Source organism: Hemicordylus capensis, chromosome 2, assembly GCF_027244095.1.
Source record: "Hemicordylus capensis ecotype Gifberg chromosome 2, rHemCap1.1.pri, whole genome shotgun sequence".
In the NCBI taxonomy this organism is placed as follows: domain Eukaryota; kingdom Metazoa; phylum Chordata; class Lepidosauria; order Squamata; family Cordylidae; genus Hemicordylus; species Hemicordylus capensis.
Genome location: NC_069658.1, coordinates 351,000,566 through 351,023,195, shown reverse-complemented (window position 1 = coordinate 351,023,195; position 22,630 = coordinate 351,000,566). Strand labels below are relative to the sequence as shown.

General features: G+C 45.9%; 1 protein-coding gene across 13 annotated transcripts in view; it reads left to right on the top strand.

The window, feature by feature from the left end:
- Positions 1-22,630, top strand: part of TCF7 (transcription factor 7) — a 185,896-nt gene that overhangs the window by 98,816 nt on the left and 64,450 nt on the right. The window lies entirely within an intron of this gene.

Below are 22,630 nucleotides of genomic sequence, written 5' to 3'. Positions count from 1 at the left end.
TATGAGGCAAGGCTACAACTCCTGGGGCTTTTTAGTTTAGAAATAAGACTGAGGGGAGAGATGATAGAGGTCTATAATGGTGTGGAGAATTTTTTATCCTTCTTGCATAACACTAGAAACCGGGGTCATTCCATGAAACTGATTGCCAAGAAATTTAGGACTGACAAAAGGAAGTACTTTTTACACAACATATAATCAACCTATGGAATTTTCTGCCACAAGATGTGGTGACAGCCAACAACCTGGATGGCTTTAAGAAGGTTTTAGATAAATTCATGGAAGACATGCCTATCAATGGCTACTAGTCTGAGGGTTATAGGCCATCTCTAGCCTCAGAGGTAAGATGCCTCTAAATACCAGTTGCAGGAGAGTAGCAGTAGGAGAGAGGGCATGCGGACCACTGTGTGAAGCAGGATGGTGGACTAGATGGCCCTTGGGCCTGATCCAGCAGGGTTTCTCTTATGTAAAAATAGAACTCAATGCTTTCTTCAGTTGTGTTGTAAAACCCTTGAGAAGTGTTATTTTTGTTTTAGCATAGCAAATGATATGATGGAAACCTGGCAGTCTGGTGGGGGAAAGTATATGTCTTTGTACAAGATGAAAGTATATGTCTTTGTACAAGGTGAAATAAGTGTAAGATTCCTCTGAAGATTATTGAAGGCCTACAATAACCTGGCAGACCCCTAATAGTCTAAAATGACATCTTCTGGCTTTATGTAACATAACAGCAATGTTTGGAGATTCCCACTTGCTTCCTCCATTTTCCTTCCTTGACATTTGCATTAGAAAGATGTGTGTCATTGATAATCACACATGAGTGTCAGATTGAGAGGAGCTCAAGCAATCAAGTGTGAAGCAATCAAGTTTCATCCCTTCTGATGTTGGAAGAATCGAAACCCCCATGAATCACATCAGATATTTCTTATTTCCCTTCCGTACTTTCAGAGTAGTGTTTTTGTTTATAACGAGAGGGAATGTATGCAATAAAGTCATCATCAAGTCCATTTATGAGCAAAGAAACAAGCTTTCATTACAAAATGAACTCTGTTTAGCAGTACTTCATGGTTTCCTCATGATCAGATGTGTTATTTTTTATACCAATGGACTGGGGCATTTAAAATACTCAGGTTATTCATTCGGGAAAAGAAGAGTTCCTTCCAGTTCAGGCAACTGGGAAGATGTAACTGAGATGTAGATAATATTCCTGAAATCTCTTTAGAAATGTCTTCAGAAATCTTCCCATATCTGGCTGCATTTTGAAAATAAATAAAGCTTCCTTAAGAGTGGCTAGAACAAGCTGTTTGCTTCTGTTATGGTAAAATGTTATATCACCAAGGTTAAAGAGAAGATAACTTTTATTATAAATGTTGTTTTATTAGCTGGCACTCTAGGAAGACTGGATTACACAATTTGTTCACATGTGATATTATTCTGGGTACCATTTCTTTAGCATGGCAAATGTGGGGAAATCTAATAATGCAGTGGTCAACACATAGCTGTTATTTAATTAATATGATGGCTTTGGTTAGCAACGCAGCTGCGGAATGTTTAATACAACAAATATAGAGCAATGGAACTTCTTTATGGTGAAGACATGGATCAGAGCATGGCCATTTGTCTTCTAAAGGTAACTGTGAAATCATATCAGGCAAAGGGGTCAAAAGTTCATTTAGCTGGGTTCTTTTGCCCCATAAGAGATTTACTCTCTTTAGTTATCTCTTTCAACTGTTGGGGCAACACAAATAGCCTCTAAGTGTTTTGACATTTATCTATTTATTTGCCACATCCACACTGCCACCAACCAGCCCCCACCCCCTTTATCTGAACCACCTACATCTTCCTCTCAGGAGATAAATGCTTGCAAAGCACACTCCAAAAAAAGAAAGAAAGAACCCAGCATAATGAACCACACAGCTCTTCCCTTCACCAAACAAGTCATCCTTAAAAAACGAAACTTACTGCAGTTGTATGAACTTTGCTAGCAAACAAGGTACTATTTGCATGAAGAGATTAGTTCCAGCAACTGCATCTGAAATGGCTGCCCAGTCCGCTGCAAAACTGCAATAAGGCAAAAATGCAGTGTTCTTCCATAGCTGGATCCTAACCTAAAGGGTAGTTTTGAGTCTATTGATGTTTGATCTAAGATCGTAAATAAACAACTAACTATCTTCCCAGGGTAGTTTTGAAATTAGGCCTGCTAAATAATGAGTCCAAAGATAGTTCCTACAGGAACTCTATTAGTTATCTTTGTTTACATTGAAAGTTTCTTACATCAGCATGGAACTGCACTTCTCATCTCTTTGCGCTTATCCTGATGGATGAAGCTGCAGCAGTAATCCAGCTTGGTATTCTTCTCAATTGAACTTGGTATCCTACTTCATTTTGTAGCCACATATGAACACTACAGTTGTGCATAGACTTGACAGCCAAGAGTGGTGCCAGTATCGCTACAGTGGTACCTTATGGAGGTCTATGCAGCTTTGTTTGGGCTGCTATTTTGCCTGTCATCTGCAGTCTGTATAATTTCTCATTCGAGAGTAGCACCAATAGAGTGGAGTCCACCTATTAACAAAACAAGACCAGCTCATCCCCCTGTTCTGCTGCCACCTTTGCCACCCCCACAGTAGCATAAGGCTAGTCAGCATCTTGGGTAAAACTGTCATGTGGACACAGTGCAACTAGTTTTGACATTTAATTCAGATGCAGCCATTATATGCTGAATCTTTATTTGCTGACCCAGCAACTCATAGGCTCAGTCCTTGCGTCATTTTAGGGCTCAGTTGCATATAATAACTCTTATCATTCAAATCATGTACCTATTGTCAGAGAAAATCTTATATCTGCTACGAATGCGGTCAGATACAAATAGCATCAAAGATACTTCTCCTAAATTCAGATCTCATGGCAGGGCAGTGTGGGAAGGAGCTAGCAATAATAAAACCCTGAGTGTAGGTGGCATTAACTTTCCCTTATTTCCGTTTTTGTTATGGCAGTGGGCTGAAGCAATCTGACTGTAGCAAAAGTGCGAAAAGAGAAACAGTTCACCCAACTCTGAAATGACTAAATGTTGATCACAGCCTGATAGCACTTGAAAAGGAGCTATTGACGTTGCTGTTGCCGTATTCTGTGAGATGCACAGAAGCCACATTTGAAAAGCAAATATGCAAGTTTCAGCTCTTCTTTGAGAGTGACCTCACCCTCTGCATGCAATTTATAGTCTGGTTTGAGCAGATGTAGTGCAGGGAGCTGTAACTGTGAGCTTAGATCTATATCCCAGCCCTGCCCTCAGTTCCTCAGGGGCAAATCACTGCCTTGCAGCCACACATTTTCATCTGTAATACCAGGACAACATTACAGGGACCTCTGCCCCTGAAATTTCCAGTGATGTGCATTCATTTGGCCAATAGTAACTGACAGCTGGTCAAGCAGAATCTCTGATGGAGCCTTCATGTTCCTGTGAAATAGTTCCACTCTGAGACATGGAGGTCATTCACACAATCAAAAACTGGAGCTATCCAAACGAATGGGCGGGGAAGTGGACGGGGGTGGGGGGGTGGGATGCACAAAGTTTACCTTCCTCTCAGGCGATCCATATATTGTTGCTGGAAATGCAATCCTCCACTGACTAGAAGCTCCCAGCCTCCAGGTATCCCACAATGTATCCAGCCTGGTGCATTGGGGGATTCCCCTTGAGTGCCCGTCTCTGTGTCCCCATGGGCTAAATGAAGTCCAAGGAGACACACTATTCCAGAGCCTGGGCTGACAGCATGTTAGCACCATTAACCCAGGCTAAAAGGCAGCCTAGGCAGCACTACGCCACTGGGATTGGGCTGGGCTTCCCTAGCCTGGGTTAGACTGGATTAGAACAGCCTGACTTTTCTACCTGGGTTTGGGAGCTGTGTGTGCTCCGCTCACAATTTTCAGTTTGCAGGGCTGGACTGGGGGTACTGAGAGGGTGGTGGAATGTGTGTGGGGAGGGTGCCAGCTTTTGAGCAGAATGGGTGAGATTATTTTTTGGCTTATTGATTTTTTAATTTTTAAAAAACTTCCCCAGAAGGTGGCTTGTTTCATGGCAGAAAATTACAAAAACATCTGGAATTGAAGCTCCACCCCACCATTTGGACCATCACTCCATCCCAATTTGAAGGAATCAGCCCTTTGCCTTCATGAAAAGTGCAACATGTCCCCCCTTGCATTTCTAGAATGGCTGGGTTTAGAATTCTGAAACTGGGTACACACCGATGGCAGGGCTCTGTATTTTCATTTCCAAGAAAACTGGTCAATCCTGCAATACATAGGAATCACTAGTACACAGGATGACAGCTTCTTATGTTCCATACACTCCCACATTTCATTGCTGAAAATAGGGACTTACTTGCTATCACTATGCAAACACAACTAAATTGAGAAGCATCTCTTAACATGCATCTTTGCCCGCATTGCATCCACAAGTTCATGTCCAGCCAAGTTCAGGGTTGTGAGAGGGCGGAGTTGTTCAGGGTTGTGATTATCTAGACCCATTTCAGACTGGCTTTCGGGTGGGCTATGGTGTGGAGACTGCCTTGGTCAGCCTGATGGATGATCTCCAATTGGGAATTGACAGAGGAAGTGTGACTCTGTTGGTCCTTTTGGACCTCTCAGCGGCTTTCGATACTATCGACCATAGTATCCTTCTGGAGCGTCTGAGGGGGTTGGGGGTGGGAGGCACTGCTTTGCAGTGGTTCCCCTCTTACCTCTCGGGCAGATTCCAGATGGTGTTCCTTGGGGACTGTTGTTCTTCAAAAACTGAACTTCGGTTGGCTGTTCCTCAGGGCTCCATATTGTCTCTGATGTTATTTAACATGAAACCACTGGGAGAGATCATCAGGAGATTTGGTGCAGAGTGTTATCAGCATGCTAATGACACCCAAATCTTTTTCTCCATGTCGACATCATCAGGAGAAGGCATAACCTCCCTAAATGCCTGCCTGGAGGCAGTGATGGGCTGGATGAGCCGTTCTGGGCTTCTTGGAGGAAGAGCGGGATATAAAATGTAAAAAATAAAATGGGACACCACCAGCCCCCAATGGGACACACACCCCACCCCCTTGCCCTTCTTGCAGAGACAGAGCAGCCTGTCTCACTCAGTCCCAGCAGTCGCAGACAGTCTGAGAGAGGCAGGTGGAGTGGAGGGAGGGGGAGGGAGGGGGCTCGGCAGCAGGGCACACCAGGTGAGGGGCAGGATGAGAATGTTCCCGGTCTCCCGGTGGCCCAGTATGAGCCTGGTTTTGTGGAAGCAAGGTAGCAGGAAAACCTGGGTAGCTTTTCTTCCTAACTTGCTTCCACACAATCACTTCTACCCAGGTTATCCTCTTACCTTGCTTCCGCTCAACTGAAAATTGGGAGCATACACAGCTCCCAATCCCCAGGTAGAACACAGTTTGTTATTGTGTGAATGACCTCATGATGTCTGTCTGGTACATAAATACGATATTGCTATTTACAATCCCTGCAGATTTCGCAGGAATCTTAAATAGCCTGTTGAAAATCCTATTTGCTTTTCTTAGCTGCAAATTCTCAATTAGGTCTCAAGAAACCCATGACTAGGTGTCCTACTAGTGCCTTATGATGGATCTTTCTTTCCTCTCTCCCAACCATTATCCATCCTAGTTGATCCCAATCTTTAAAAGCTCAGTACATACTCTGATCCACAGTTCCTTTCTACCGGAATCTTCCAGAAGTTCAAATTTGCCACCAGAACCCAGTAGGCATTACAAGTGGACATCTGTGTCCTCCATACTAAAATGCTGTCACATTTGTAGGACTACTTTCTCCACCATGTAATTGTTTCCCCTTTTGCACAAGAAACAGAGATGACAGACTTTGGTTACCCTCTTTTTAAAGAAAGCTGTTTTGGAGGACTTGCAAACTGGGAAAGTTTTGCATGTGAAATGACTAATCTAATTTACCACTACTTGGGCTACTTGCCTGAGTGCTAAGAACCACAGTAAACATTCACTCAACAGCAGTAGCAAACTTATGTACAGTGTTTGGTCGGTGATAGTTCAGAGCTAGTCATATCAAAAGTTAGTGGGGTGTTTCCACATTGGCCTCACTAGTGACCAAGATGGGAGCTTGCTGAGGGTTTGCATGTATTACACCACAAGTGAAATGGAGTTACAAAAACTACAGCATCAAAAAATGAAATAGCCCAGCAGGCTTTTCTAACAGGAATGCTGTTGTCTGCTAACTAAACTATCGTTCTGAGTGCCTATTGTAACATCATCTTTTTGTGATACACAGCCAATCCATTTAACCTTCCCCAGTATATATGAATGAGAGGAATAAAGAACCCTTAGACTAATCCAAATGTATGTCTGGAAACTGACAAAGTCCCTAAGATAATGTGTGTGTGTGTGTGTGTGTGTGTGTGTGTGTGAGAGAGAGAGAGAGAGAGAGAGAGAGAGAGAGAGAGAGAGAGAGAGAGAGAGAGAGAGAGAGATTGAGATTACATGATTCAGTGCTCCTCCATACAAAAGAGTTCCTTCCACACAGAAAATCGGATGTCAAGAAGGGTTGCAACCTAGCCTTCTCTCCAACATGCTAGTTCTTTGAGTGCAGAGATTTTGCTAAATTCTTTACTGTGTCTTGTAATCATAATTAACCACCTGGTTAACATGCTTGGCTGTGCCCCCAGGGTTTGTTGGTCTGGATATTCTTTATCTTACCCCAGATGCCCATCTCAGGTTCATCCATTTTCAAATGGCCACCTGACCCATTTGCTGAAAGAAGTGCTGTTTGTGTTAGGTTAGCCTCTTCAAGAATAGCAGTCAATTCATAAAGTATAACTGCCCCAATTCAATGGCTTCTGCAACTTCAAGGTAGATTTTAGATTGTGAGCCCTTAGGGGGACATGGAGCCATATTTTTATTTATTTATTTATTTATTTATTTAATATGTAAACCACTTTGGTTGAAAAGTGGTATATAAATATTTGTCATATTCGTAAGGTACATGCTTAATCTCTTAATTAAAATAACTATTTGTGAAATAGGTCTGATGATGATGGATGTTTTCTTCTTTCCTTACATTGGCTAACATCATGTCTAAACTTAAAGGAAGTCCTGTTGAAATGTAGTATCCCTTCAGAGTAACTCCTTAGTCCTATTGCCTACTTAGTCCAGATGTCAGCCATTATTTTGTCAGGATGTCAGCCATTTTTTAAATTTGATGGGAACAAATGAGCTGTCCATTCCCTCCAAAAACTGTTACCAAGTTCTCTTTGCCATTCTATTATTAGTTCAGGTTTGTTAGTGTCTATTCAGTTTTTATAAAGGCATGGAACAGCATGCTCCAACGCACTTTTTAAAAAGTTTAGGTCATCCTGGATCTGTTGGAAGGTCTTTTCCAATAGCCACTGAAATGCGATTACTAAGAGTAGTACTTAGTGTTACTAATTAATCTATGGAATTCTTTGCCATGGGATGTGGTGATGGCCAGCAGCTTGGATGGCTTTAAAAGGGGCTTAGACAAATTAATGGAGAACAGGTCTATTGGTGGCTACTAGTCTGGTGGCTTTGGGTCATCTCCAGCCACAATGCCTCTCAATACCATTTGCAGGGGAGCAACAGCAGGACAGGGGGTATGCACATACCTCTTGCCTGTGGGCTCCTAAGGGGCAACTGGTGGGTCACTGTGTGAAACAGGGTGCTGAACTAGATGGGCCTCAGGCCTAATCCAGCAGGGCTGTTCTTATGTTCTTAAGAGTAGATGGCATTGTCTTTTAGACTATGGAAAATATTCCTGTGTACAGGATTACCTGTGCTAATAAAAATTACACTGAAGTATATTAATTGTGCAAGACATGAAGAATTGCTGCCTTGTCGTCATCATCATTAAATTCAGGGCACAAGCTCAAACCCTGTGTAAATGTTGGCTGTGACAAGCAGTTGTTTTCTGGGGTTATGTAGGTAGTCACTGGAGACTACAGTATTAATTTGCTTCTGTTTCTTTCCTCATATCCATGCATTTATAGAAAACAATTCACAAATGGGAAAACATAGTTATAAGGAAAGGAAGTGGTCTATCCCATTTCAGAAAGCAATAGCAAAATTTCAGGTTGAGTGCAAGTACTGTACTGCACTGTCAGCTTAATCTGTAAGGATGCCTTTGAATTGCAAGACAAAGGAGCCGTTCTTAATACCTGGCATGTCTGCTGCACATAGACAGCAGTGGGGAAATGTACAATGTGAAGCATAGACCCTTGTTTGTAAACACACAGAGACCAGGAAGCCATGGCCAATGGCAACAAACACACAGTTGGTCACACACCTCCTCCATAAGGTTAAATTAAGGAAAGCTGTGATGGATCTGCCTATCTACCCTACATCCGGTTTCCTTTCCAACAGTGTCCCTTGCCAGGTAATCTTCAAACTGTTACTGTTGTAAACACAGTGTACAAATGCCCCAAAGGTAATTGTCGCATCATGTGTGAATCACCCCTAAGAGCTGATTCACAGAATTGTTCTGTGTTTTGCCAGACATGGTTTTCTTAGTCCAGATTGCACTATACATGTGGCAAACCAACAGGCCATCACCTCAACTGTTCAAGCCACAATTCTTGAATGGCACTGCAAATCTTCTTAATGTGGGTTTCATGGTAATATGCAAAGTTGCATGTGATAAACTCTTCAGGCACTGTTCATGAGCTGCACAATGACAGATAGTCCATAGAGCAGGCTTTCCAAGCTGCTAAACATGGGGTTCCTGTTGTTTGGTATGAAGCCTTTCATTGGCTGACCTCTCACACAAGAGGGCAAACAGGCCTCAGATGGGTGGGAAGGGGGTTTCAAGCACCGTGGTGCTCCTCCACCTGCCATGGAGAGGCAATGCCCTGCTCCTTAATGAGTGCCCATGTGGGCCACCACCCTCTGCCTCCACTGGCCTCCTCATCACTGGCCAAGGGCTCCTTATATAGCTCCTTGCATCCCGCACAATCAGTTAGCCTCCCTTCCTGGCCTCTCCCCAACCCTCTATTTTAGGCCTTCTTTCATCCCCACTGACAGCCTCTGGGGCTGGCTGTTCTCCAGGTCCCTACCCCCTCTCCCTGCTTCATCACACAGGGACATTGCAGAGGGGCAGGGGCTACTATCTCCTGGCTGCACCCAGTCGATGGCCCATCGGGCCAATCTGGCCCAGCCATGGGCAGCTGGCCTTCAGGCATCCTCGGGCTCCCTGGCCTCCAAGAACGGGCACCATCAACTCTGTGTATGGTCAGGCTCATCCTGGCACTGAGTAAGTACCCTGCCAGCAGGAGGGCCAGCAGGAAATTCCATGGCATCCCAACTCCACAGCAGTCTAATTTTCACAAGAAAGTAGCATGCACGTCCAACTAAACTTCTTTAAAGAATCTTACCCTTAAGATTCTTTAAAGAAGTTTCGTTGGACGTGCATGCTACTTTCTTGTGAAAATTAGACTGCTGTGGAGTTGGGATGCCATGAAATTATGGCAGCCCTTAGAGCAATCATAGTAGTTACAACATACAGCCTGTACACGCTGCTCTGTTATCAGCTGCAGCAGGGTTTATAGAGATATAAAGTGGCACCCTGGGTACTGGGATTATCTCAAGAGGTAAACCAAGATACATGAGTCACAAAAGCCAGCTGGACCATGAACCCATAGAGGTGGGGAATGTAGCACCATTGTAACAGGATTTAAAGATGGTACCGTGTGGATCAGGGTATTTAGATAAGCAGGTTGTAGGGGTTGCCTGGAGTCTGTCCTGGAAAAGATCTTTTAAAAGGATATCGAAGGCGATACCCACTGAAAGAGAGTGTTGACTATTTAGATTTTGCCATTGAGGCAGTGTCGACTCTTAGCAATCACATTCCATGTGATTTTCTTGGTAGAATATAGGTGTGGTTTACCACTGCCTCCTCCCGCACAGTATGAGATGATGCCTTTCAGCACCTCCCTATATCACTGCTGACCAATATAGGTGACTACAAATGTATTTACTAGGCACAGTTGGGAAGCACACAGGTAACAGCCTCTTGCACTCTAGGCAAGCTGCTTCCCCACTGCACATATTTCAAATGATGCCTCATAAACTCAAACTAGACCACAACTGCCTTCCTTGCAAATTTCAGGAGATAACAGTGAACTTCCTTTTTAGGAAGGCATATGATTTTCTCGGTTAGGGGGGAAAATTGTATTTTAACTAACTGACTTTGTTAATCATGCTGTAGCGTTTGTGTTCAACTATTGTGTTATTTTGTTTTGTATTGTTTTAATAGCTGTGGGAGCCCTCAGGGGCTCAGCAGTTGTGGGATAGAAGTGTAAAAATATTAGTTCTTAACTAAAAAATATAACAGCAGACTTCTATGGATTAGGAGGCAAAATCTGACAAATACTGTAAGGAGTTCAGCAGCATGCTGGGTAAGATCCTTAAGCAGCATTCCAAGCAAAAGGACTTTCTTTCTTTTGCCAAAGTCCTTAATTGGAAGACCTAAAGGATCTAGTAACTAAAAACATTTTCCTAAGTTTAGGGGTGATTTGACAGCTTCTACAGCTTGTATTTACAGGAGTTACAGGAGGAGAACTGATCTTGCGGTAGCAAACCCAAATTGTCTCCTCTGCTAAACAGGGTCTGCCCTTGTTGCATTTGAATGGGAGACTCCATGTGTGAGCACTGTAAGATATTCCCCTTAGGGGATGGAGCCGCTCTGGGAAGAGCACTTGCATGCTTGCATGCAGAAGGTTCCATGTTCCCTCCCCAGCATCTCCAAATAGGGCTGAGAGAGACTCCTGCCTGTAACCTTGGAGAAGCTGCTGACAATTTGTGTAGACCATTCTGAGCCAGATGGACCAATGATCTGCCTCAGTAGAAGTCAGTTTCTTATGTTCCCATTTGTGAGATATACAGCTGATTTGCACTGATTCATTGATTTATTGATTTATTTATTGAGCAGGGAACTCTTTCCTTTTATCATGTTTGAGGCTTTACGAAAGAACTTTTATTGAAATGGACCATTTAAGAACAGATCTTTCTCATACTGGTATTCTTCATGGACCTTTGGTATCATGAGAACACACATATTGTGGCTTGAGTATGAGATGTATCATCCAAAGGATCACAATTAGACCTTTGCTTTTAGAGTTCATCCAATTTATTTAGTAGGATGTCAGAATATTTATTTAGTAGGATTTCAGAATATTATCAGCCACTGAAGTGAGCCATCAACTGGAAAAGCTGTCTTTAGAAGTCTTTATGGATTATTGCTTTATGACTTCTTTAAAAACCTTTTTTTTTAAATCCCCTGAATTGCTTGAGAAACCTGAAAACAAAGTTTACAAACACTGACACATTTCTCAGACTTGCAGATGTCTTTCCCAGCACAGGCAAACGCCACGCCCCCCACCGCCCGCCAGCCCCATGCAGACCCTGCTAAGATAGAGGTTCACCACAGAAGTTGAATGCCTAATGTCTGTTATGTCATTTAAACTCTGTGGTTAGGATGGGTGTATTTTTAATTGACTGTGGTAGTACCTGCTTATCTCTCTTAAAAAAAATATGTGCCTGGTTAAAAAAAACAACAACCAAAAAACAGAAATGAGATTGCAGGTGTCCACAAGTGGGAATGTGCCAAGCAGTCAACCTAGCAGTTTAAGCTCTGTAGGCCACCTCTGTAGTTTGCAATCACTCCAAGCCATGTTGAAGTCCATAGGAATACTTTTGTTGGATTAAATCCATCATGAAAGAAGGAATAGCCAACTCTGCCAAAGGAGGCAGGAGCCACAGGGGACATGGTTGGGGCTTTTTGTGGCAAACTTGTGAAGAATGAGCATTGTGAGGGGGATGGGGAAATGTGAGTGTGTTTTTATTTTATTTGTGTATTGCAAATCTTTGAGCCAGAGTTTCAGTTTAGTACTGATAATCCCCCCCCCGCCCAAAAATTGCACCAATGTACCCTTATTTACCCAAACAGAAGACAGACTCTGAATTTAAGTTATACCTGCATTTACTGAAAAGGAACCGGACTCTGAATTTAAGACAACTTCCTGATTTCTAATATCAAAAAACTTGGGGAAAACCTAGTCTTTAGATTCAGGTAAATATAGTAAGCTTTAAAATGAACTACATCTGCAAGGGTATTGCAATAAATGACTGCAGTTATAGCGTAGTGGTTAGAATGATGGACTAGGATCGGGAAGACCTGAGTTTGAATTCCCATTCAACCATGAAACTCACTGGGTGACTTTGGGCTAGTCGTGTATCTCTCAGCTTAACCTACCTCACAGGGATGTTGGGAGGATAAAAATAACCATGTACACTGCTTTGAGCTCCTCGGAAGGAGAGTAAGATATAAATATAAAAATATAAATACATAATAAATACATTATTGAAAACACTCAGGCTATTCCCACGACCAGGAGAAACCGGGAGCCTAGTCATGTGCTACAACGGGAGCAAACCGCCATAAATGCCCCTCCCAAAAAAACAAGGTTAGCTAACCCCATTAGTCTCATCGTGAGTCAGCACAGCTCCGCACCACAGATACTCACAAGGAGACCCCCACTGGGAGTCTAAAACAAGCCTCCCAGCATTGGAGGGCCTCCTCAGAATGCCCTGCACACTTGCGTTGGGCATTCTGGGACTTCCAGGGACCTATCAGCCCCTGATCCCCACCGCCTCTACTCGCTCTGTGACAGAGCCAGTAATCGTGTGGGTGGCCGATCCAGCCACCCAGGGCTAACCACCTGCTCATGTGTGGGGAGAGCGGGCTAAGCCCACTCTCCCCACAGAGCCAAGTTGGGTTCTACACACGGATCGTGTGTTGAGCCTCATTGTGTTTCATAGTTTCACAAGTGATGTCCTTGGGTATTAAATATGTGCTCTCAGCTAAAAGAGAGGTGTGTGTGTGTGTGTGTGTGTCAGAGAGAGATCGAGAGAGAGAGATCTGTGATTAATTTTACGAATGGAAGATTGTGATATCATGACTTGTTTTAACAGAGTAACCTCTGAGATTGGTCCATCACAGCACTTGCGTGAGATGCAGGGCTTTCAAATCTACTGATTGGTTCAGCACCAACTGTGAATTCTCCAGTATTTCTAAATACATCCAATAGCTCATGGATGTATTTATTTATTACGTGTATATATCTCATCATTCTTCCACTGTGGAATTAAAGGCAACATACTTTGAGGCTATTCACACACGCATGCAAAATCAGGCTAAGGTAGGCCAGCCCAGTTTTGCACACGCATGTGAACTGGCATGCAAACCCGCATGCAAACCCATGGCAGAAAACCTGCCTACGGAGCCACCCTTCAAAACAGGGTTAGGAGAACAAGAGCTCTCCTAACCCTGGTTTGTTTGGTATTATTTTATATTGTTTTGTTTTTTTCATCGGGCGTCAGCCATGGCTGGCAGACTTGAGGAGGCAGAAGCGCACTTAACCCTGGACTTTGGGACCGAAGTCCCGGGTCTCCACAGTCCCTGGGGAGGCCCAAATTCTCTTTATTCTGTCCTGAGTGGTGTGGTCACTCAGCAGAGCATGATGATGCTTGATTTGCAGGGGAGGGGGGAGGGACTCCAAAGGCCTTTAGGTCCAGGCTCTAAAATTACCGAGGTGTATCTCTGCGAGGAGGGGAGGGGGGATCCCCTTAATGCATCGCACGCTCATGCAGTGCATTATTGGAGCTCCGGGGCGGGGGGGCAGTGCATCCTGGCACCCTGAACCTCTGAGCTACCGGCAGAAGCTGGTGCTCGTCTGGGCAGGCAATCCACCTACCCAGGGACAGCAGAACGACTGTCTGCCGGGAGGTCAGTGCTTTCATGCTTCCTCCCTGCAAATCAGGTAGCCCTTTTTCACTGCTCATGAGAAAGGGCTCCCTGTATTTCCAGGTAGTCATTAAACCAAGTACTAACTGGACCAAAAACCTGCTTAGCTTGAGCAAGGTTGCTGAACTGCATCCTTTCAGATCATGCCCTGGAAACTGGAGCAAGCAGAGGAGAAGCAATCGATCACCTGCACAGCTTGTGGCCGCCAAGCTACATGTTAGCCCACTAGGTATGTCTGGCAGCCCAGCAGAGGCTTCATTTCCTCCTGTTGTGCAGTCTGCCTAGGACTGCATAGGCAGGGGAAGCAGAAGTGCTTCAAACGATGGGCATAACTGGCTGGTTTCTGTGCTGCAGGGGGGCCTCGCTCTCCCAGGACAGGCAGCCAAGCCTTGGCAAACACCAGGTGCAGCTGGATTCCTAGAAAGCACTTTCAAATCTGATTGCAATCCTTCAGAGAAGTCACAACAGCCCTAGAGCTACCTCCGGAGCACTGAGGGCCAACAGCAGGCTATTCCCTAAAGAGTTACAAACAGCAGAAGTTACACAGCAATGGCACCCTGCAGTTTCCCAGAGCTCAGTTATGACTTGGATTCACTCAGAATCAGTCGTGTGGCTTAACACAGGCAGCAGTTGAGCAATGAAGCATTGGCACAGCAGCTTGTGGATCATACCATATATCCATTGTCATCCAAATGGTCTAGCCCCAGGAATGTTGGAACTGCTGGGACAAAAAGAGGTGATGTGTGTTAACCAGTTCTTACTGCCCAGCAAATGTGTTTATATTTGGGATGAGAACTGGCCCCATGATTGAAGCAAGCCAGCACCTCCTTGGGTACCAAAATCCCAGAGATGCCCACCTCGGCTATGTAAACGTGTTGTTGGCCAGAGAGCCACTGCCTATACTTTCAGGGGAGGTGCACAGAGGCAGTGGAGCAGCTCCTTCAATGGCTGCCAGGGAACACAGTGAGGCTGTTCCCATGAGCAGCCAAGCCCGGGCTAAGCTGCCTGCGAGAACTGCCGAGGGAGCCCGCCTCTTAAACAAGGTGAAGGGAGCAAGTGCTCCCTTGACCCCATCTAGCTGACCATGTGTCAGTGCCGACTGCCTTCAGCCTGTACAGCAACACTGATGAGTGTCTGCCGATTACTGGGAGGATCCTCACAATGCACCCACGCAATTGCATGGTGCATTGTGGGAGTTCTGGGGGCTGAGACAATGGGTCCCGGCCTCAGAGTGATCCGCCCTGGTCGTATGGGAGCGCGAAGTGCATTCGCACTGGGGAAACAACTATCGTCGGGGGGAAGGCCAAGCTTGGGAAGCCTCCCCCCCCATCCCATTCAAGTCTTAATTGTGTACTAGCTGACCAGGCGCATAGCGTTTGTGCCCCTAGTTCAACTCTCCCCCCCCCGCTTCAGCTCCTTCTGACACCCACCTGGCCCGCTTCTCCCCCCCCCCATGGTTTCTCCTGCCCCCACCTCCTCTTCCTGGTGGTCCAGCCACCTCCTGACCCCGGCGGGCGCACAGGCCGCCGCCACCATTTTCAACGGCCTCCTGCCATGCGTGAGCTCCCACTGCCTCAGCCTATCAGGCCCTCCGCCGCCCAGCCAATCAGCTGGGCACCAGGACACACATTCTAAAGGTGCACCCAGGAGGATTTTATATAGATAGATGTTCCATTGTTTTGCAGCAAGACCTGAGGAGAAGAGGGCTGCAACATTTTCATTTGTTACATTTTTATACTGCCCAAATCAATGGTAAATCAAGTCTAGTTTGCTAAAGGCAGCAAAAACGCTTGGGCAGGTCTTAGTAGGGGTGTTAAGAGAGGAGAGCTGGTCTTGTGGTAGCAAGCATGAATTATCCCCTTTGCTAAGCAGGGCCCACCCTGGTTTGCATTTGAATGGGAGACTACATGTGTGAGCACTGCGAGATATCCCCCTTAGGAGATGGGGCTGCTCTGGGAAGAGCAGCATCTGCATGCTTGCATGCAGAAGGTTCCAAGTTCCCTTCCTGGCATTTCCAGGATGGGGCTGAGAGAGATTCCCGCCTGTGATCTTGGAGAAGCCGCTGCCAGTCTGTGTAGACAATATTGAGCTGGATGGACCCATGGTCTGACTCGGTAAAAGGCAAATTCCTACATTAATGGAGCTAAACCAACCCGTTTTGACTGGTCTGCTAACACAAACTCAAATGAGAGTCTCTTCTCTTGTTTTAAGAACTGAATGCCTATCTTTCTTGTTTAGATTAAGGGAAGTGTTCTCCTTCACTACACATGCTGCCACATCAAGCCCACTGGTTGTTGATCTTGCTTAATAATCTATTGGTGTGCAGCCTCTGGGTGAAACTGAGAGAATTGTGCCTACCACCAGTCCCATTGTTAGTTCATGCTTAACCCACTTTTCAGTCATGCTGATTCCCAAAGTAGGGCACAATTAACACTCACACTATAGAAGAGATTGTAAAAAGTGCACAAGGCTGTAAGAAAGTGGCTCACTTTCAGCAGACCTCAAGTGTAACTTTTGAATTGCCAGGCGGCAGGTTCAGTGTCTTTCCGCTCTCTGGGCCAGAATGGGCTGCTTCTACTGCCTCCTGCAGGGGACCAGGTCAAGCTTGGTGTTGATCTCCAGCTCTGAAAATAGCCATTCATTGTTAGCTAGGGAAGGCAAAAAAACTGAGAGATCAAAGCGTTCTGAAACTGACAGTGGCTGAAACCCTGCTGCCTTCACAGACTGGATTGTGACCATAAATCAGCATATTACTTTACAACTTAGTGGCTTTCATATGTGAGCTAATAAGGCGCTTCACATGACACATGTGAAGCTCCAGAAGGGTTTGTGTGGGGAGAGCAGGCTTAGCCTGCTCTCCCCGCGTACAAGCAGCCTCCAAGCCCTGGGCAGCCAGATCAGCCACCCACACGACTGTCAGCTTCGTCACGGAGTCGGTGGGGGATGCAGGGATTGGGGCTGCCCGGCCCCTGGATGCCCCACGCGAGTGCTCAAGGCATTCTGGACAGACCCCTGAATCTGGGAGGCTGGCTGCAGCCCCCCAGTCGGGGTCTACTCATGTGTCGCCATGCGCCACGGCGGCACACAAGCAAAAAACCAAGGTTAACGGAGCACTTGTTTAAGGGGAGGGGGAATTAGGTGGGCTAGCCACCTTGGAACCACCAGGCTCGCCTGCAAGCCTGGTGGTTCCCATGATCAGAAGAAAGTGGAAATAGATGGTCACACATGGTGAAATCCATGTGGGTTTCATGATTTGTTTCTATTCCCTTAGGAGTGTGGGAATAGCTTAAATATGTGAAAGAAGCAAATGTTGACTGCATAGGTGGCTGCAATATCATGTTGGGACTCCAAGGCTTAAAATGGGAACTCCATGGTTTGAGGTCAGAATCTCGTCTCGTGAGCTATCTAGATATGTTTATGTTGCAGAGCCCTTTTCAGACACGAAAGGAAATAGGGGTGTGCCTTGGTGGCAAATGGCATCTGTATGACGTTTCTGGATGGAAGCCTGGCCTTCTCTCATTGTTTGGCCAGAGTAATACCTTCTACTTGCTCTACTCCAGGCTTCAGCGACAGAAATCAGGAACCCTCCTCCGGGTCTCGATTCAGGCATGGCCTGCCCATGGCCCTGATATGGCTCTGATGGCCTCTTCTACCAATTAGAGTCAATAATCTAGTCCTGTATCTTCTCAATTGCTTTTCTAAATAAGAAGAGATTGTTTCAGAGTGGTACAAAATGAAGCTGAAACACAAGCATTATACAATGAGCCAGGTCTCACAATCCGTGAGACCCGGTTTGGGGAAGTGAGCGGGAAGAGCGGGCTAAGCCCGCTCTCCCCACTCACGAGCGGGGAGGGAGCCCTGGGCAGCTGGATCAGCCACCCACACGATGGCAGGCTCCGAGAAGGAGCCGGCGCGGGGCAGGGGTGGGGAGAGCGGGGGCTGCACGGCCCCCGCAAGCCCCAGTATGCCCTGCACAAGTGCACAGGGCATACTAGGGAGACCCCCGAGCTGGGAGGCTGCTTTTAAGCTATCACAAAAAGCAGGTTTGCAGGAGCGCTCGCTCCACAAACCTGCTTTTTACGAGGTGTTCTCGAGCGGGTTTGCCGCTCCAGAAACACTGGGCTCGGCTGCGAGCCTGGTGGTTCTGACAGTCGACAAAAATCGGGCTAGCCTCTGCTAGCCTGATTTTTGTTGATCGTGAGAAGCGCCCCAATGTGTGGTGGTGTTAGACTATACAACCAAATTTCTTCCTGGTTGAAAACACATTTAAACCAGTGTATAGGTCCTCATGCTTGATTATTAGAGTTGTCCGTGGGCCAGTGTTGGGGCTGCCCAGCTGGTTTTGGGGTGACTGGGATGACTACCAGATGATGGAGGTCTTGCAACACCTCTTCTCTACATTGGGTTTCTCCTCTAGGTGTCTACTGTGTACTGAGAAGAGGAGAAGGTCCTGGAAGATGTGTGCACATAACACTGCAAAAATAAAAATAGCTGCTTCCCAGCTGGATATGCTTCAGTCTCTGCAAGGAATTACAACAATGCAGAGCTGAACTGGCTTGGCCACTCACTCATTTCTTCCAAAGATTGTCACACATGGTGAAATCCATGTGGGTTTCATGATTCTTTTTCAATGCAGAAATGCTTTTCAGGACAAATATGATGTATGAAGCAGCTCTTAGACTCCAGTGCTAGCACTGAATGTGGTTCTTGCATAGATAACCTTTGTTGCAGTTCCTTTATGAATGCCTTCTGTGTTTGAGTGACAAACTTTGATTTTTTCCAATTATGATGAAGTCAGTGCCAATTTAAAGGCAACTGTGGGCGAAACTGGGCAAGTATGAAATGGCAGTCAGGAATGCTTGAGACAGGCAGGAAGGTTTGTGTGTGCATTTTCCTAATAGCACAACTGTTGTTGTTTTTTCGTTAAACAAGTTTATCTGTGTGTGCTCTGATAGAAATGGGTTGATTTCACTAGTTCACTGTCTAGTCTTCTCTTCCAATTATTTATTTTCAACAGGAAAGAGTAACTTCGGAGGGGTCATTCTGCCCTTTTTATTCTGGCTCAGACTCCTTTTGTGAGGAGTAAACCGGCAGTCGAGTGTTGCATTTGGGTGGCACTTTGCCTTCAGCCCTTCTACATTTCTTAGAAATTACAAACTCCCCTAAAGGCTGAGGAGGAGGAGGAGCTGCTGCTGCTGCTGCTGCTGCTGCTGCTGCTGCTGCTGCTGCTGCAGCAGATGAGGCCTTAGATGTCTTGATGTGGAGTAGCCTCAGGTAAAACACTAAGAACATAAGAACAGCCGGGCTGGATCAGGCCAAGACCCATTTTGTCCAGCATCCTGTTTCACACAGTGGCCCACCAGATGCCGCTGAGAAGCCCACAGGCAGGAGCTGAGGGCATGCCCTCTCTCCTACGGCTTCTGGTATTCAGAGGCATCCTGCCTCTGAGGCTGGATGCCACTGATCAGATGCCACTGATGAGTCCTACTTCACCCTTGAAAATAATTTGTTTCTGCTGGTCCTGTCAAACCCAGAACTGCTAAATTGCATGCAGCTCAAAAGCTTCAGCCACAATACATCGCTGGTATATTGGATATAAGACTCAGAAACTATGTGTTCTGGCACCTGTGTACATGCAATTATCACACAGAGGTGAGGTGTGTGTTTTTTACAGCAGTCATGGGAACTACTTTTCTGTGGATTCATTTCATGGAGCAGCTGCAGTGCTTAAAGGCTTGTTATCATCATGGATGAAGCCAACTGCATGGGTCTTTCTTGTGGAATCATCACCACACTGGAGGGAAAGAATGATGGCTTCATCTGCATGCTTGCAAGGCTTAAATATTGCAACAGCATCATGGAATGAGGAGTTCCTATGCAGTGTTCCCTCTAGCAGGGATTCTCAGATGTTGTTGACTACAACTCCCATAACCCCAAGTAAAGGCTATTGCATCTGGGGATGCTGGGAGTTGTAATCAACAACATCTGGGAATCCTTGTTAGAGGGAACACTGTTCCTATGGCACTGCTATAACATGTCTGCAGCTTTTGGGATGCCTGGTGCCTTTCACTTTACATCTAAGTGTGTGTGCCTATTTCCATTAGCACTCTTAAAGAATAAATTTGGAGTCTTCTAAGAAGCCCCCACATGCACAGGAAGTGATGTGATGTGGAAGACACACATGTGAACCCACCTTTGACTGACCAGCTCCAGTTCATTATCACGATACCATCTTGATAACAAAGGCAAAGCCAGTCATGGAGGTGCTTCACACGAGCAGTGTTAAGCGCCAAAAGGTGATCTTCAGGGAGAGCGGTTTTGACCCTCTCTCCCCGCAGATGATCACTCACCCTTTGACAGGCAGGCGGATCACCCCCCAAGACAAGCGGTGACTTCCCTGTGGTGCTCCCGTGACTCGCTCAGGTGCTGGGCGTAGGGAAGCACCGCCCCGCCAGAACCCAAATAATGCACTGCACGAGTGTGTGGTGCATTACTAGGAGTCCCCCTCCCCCCCACAGAGTGTGTCCGCTGTGGCTGTGTGCAGCCACAGAAGGAATAGGATCACTTAGCCTGGTTTTGGGGTGCGCTCCTTAGAGGGATTTAGTGTTGGTTCTGCTGATTATGATCCTGTTGATGCCCTGGTGGAGAACTGGAACACCAGACTCACCAGGGCAGACGACATGATTGCTCCCAAGCATCGTCTCCAACCCGCTTCAAAATTGGTCCCTTGCTATATGGAAAAACTACGGGGGCTGAAGCGGCAAGGTAGATGACTGGAGCACAAGTGGAGGAAGACTCTACTCAAATCCGACAGATTACAACATAGAGCACATTTGAAGATCTATGCTCTGGCAATACGGGTGGCAAAGAAACAAATGTTTTCAGCCGGTATTGCGTCTGCAAGTTCACGTCCAGCAGAGTTGTTCAGGGTCATGAGAGGGTTAGTAAGTGCCCCTTCTCCCTTGAATCAGAACTTGGAACCATCTATTACGCACTGTGGTGTGTTTAATGAGTTTTTTGTGGATAAAATCTCTCGTATTTGGGCCAACTTGGATGTAGACCTCACAATTACTGCAGTATCTGAATTGGAGGTGCCCAGTTACTCCTTTTATGTGGTCAGGTTGGATCAGTTCTAGTTTGTGACTCCTGAGGATGTGGACAAGCTGCTTGGAGCGGTGCGGCCTAACACCTGTTCTCTTGACCCTTGCCTGACATGGCTTATACTATCTGGCACGGAAGTTGTTGTAGAAGGGCTAGTAGAGATCATAAATGTTTCTCTGAGAGAGGGCAGGATGCCTTTTTGCCTTAAGGAGGCAATTATTAGACCTCTTTTGAAGAAGCCTACCTTGGATCCCTCAGAGTTGAGCAACTATAGGCCTGTCTCCAACCTTCTGTGGCTGGGCAAGGTAATAGAGAGGCTGGTGGCCTCCCAACTCCAGGCAGTCTTGGATGAAACTGATGATCTAGACCCATTCAGGCCAGCTTTCAGGTGGGCTATGGGGTGGAGACTGCCTTGGTCGGCCTGATGAATGATCCAATTGGGAATAGACAGAGGAAATGTGACTCTGTTGACCCTTTTGGACCTCTCGGTGGCTTTCAGTACTATTGACCATAGTATCCTTCTGGAGTGTCTGAGGGGATTAGGGGTGGAGGCACTGCTTTGCAGTGGTTCCCCTCTTACCTCTTGGGCAGATTCCAAATGGTGTCCCATGGGGACTGCTCTGAACTTCAGTATGGTGTCCCTCAGGGCTCCGTATTGTCTCTGATGTTGTTTAACATCTACATGAAAATGCTGGGAAAGATCAACAGGAGATTTGGTGCAGGATGTTATCAGTATCGTGATGACACCCAAATCTTTTTCTCCATGTCAGCATCATCAGGAGAAGGCATAACCTCCCTAAATGCCTGCCTGGAGGCAGTGATGGGCTAGATGAGAGATAACAAACTGAGGCTGAATCCAGATAAGACGGAGGTACTTATTGTGCAGGGTTGGAACTCAGGAGATAATTTTGATCTGTAAGTTCTGGATGGGGTCACACTTCCCCAGAAGGAACAGGTGTGTAGACTGGGGGTGCTTCTAGACACAAACCTCTCCCTGGTGTCCCAGGTTGAAGCAGTGGCCACAAGTGCCTTTTATCAGTTTCGGCTGATACGCTAGCTGCCTCCGTTTCTTGAGATAAATGACCTCAAAACAGTAGTACATCTGCTGGGCACCTCCAGACTTGACTACTGCAATGTGCTCTATGTGGGGCTGCCTTTATATGTAGTACAGAAACTGCAGCTGGTCCAGAATGAGGCAGTCAGGTTGATCTCTGGGTCATCTAGGAGAGACCATATCACTCCTATCTTAAAAGATCTGCATTGGCTGCCGATAAGTTTCTGGGCAAAATACAAGGTCTTGGTTATAACCCATAAAGCTCTAAACAGCTTGGGTCCTGGGTATTCAAGCAAATGTCTTCTTCACTATGAACCACACCGCCCATTGAGATCATCAGGATAAGTTCGTCTGCAGTTCCCACCGGCTTGTCTGGTGGCTGCTCAGGGACGGGCCTTCTCCGTTGCTGCCTCAAGGCTTTGGAACATGCTTCCTGCTGAAATAAGAGGGGCCCCCATCTCTTACGACTTTAAAAAAGGCAGTCAAGAAGCATTTGTTCATCCAGGCTTTTAATTAGATACTGTTTTAATAGTTTTATTTTTAATAGTTTTAACCTTTTAAATTTTAAATTGTTGTAATGTTTTAACCTTTTTATTTGTTGATTTTATTGTTTTGTTGTAAACCACCCAGAGACTTGTGTTTTGGGTGGTA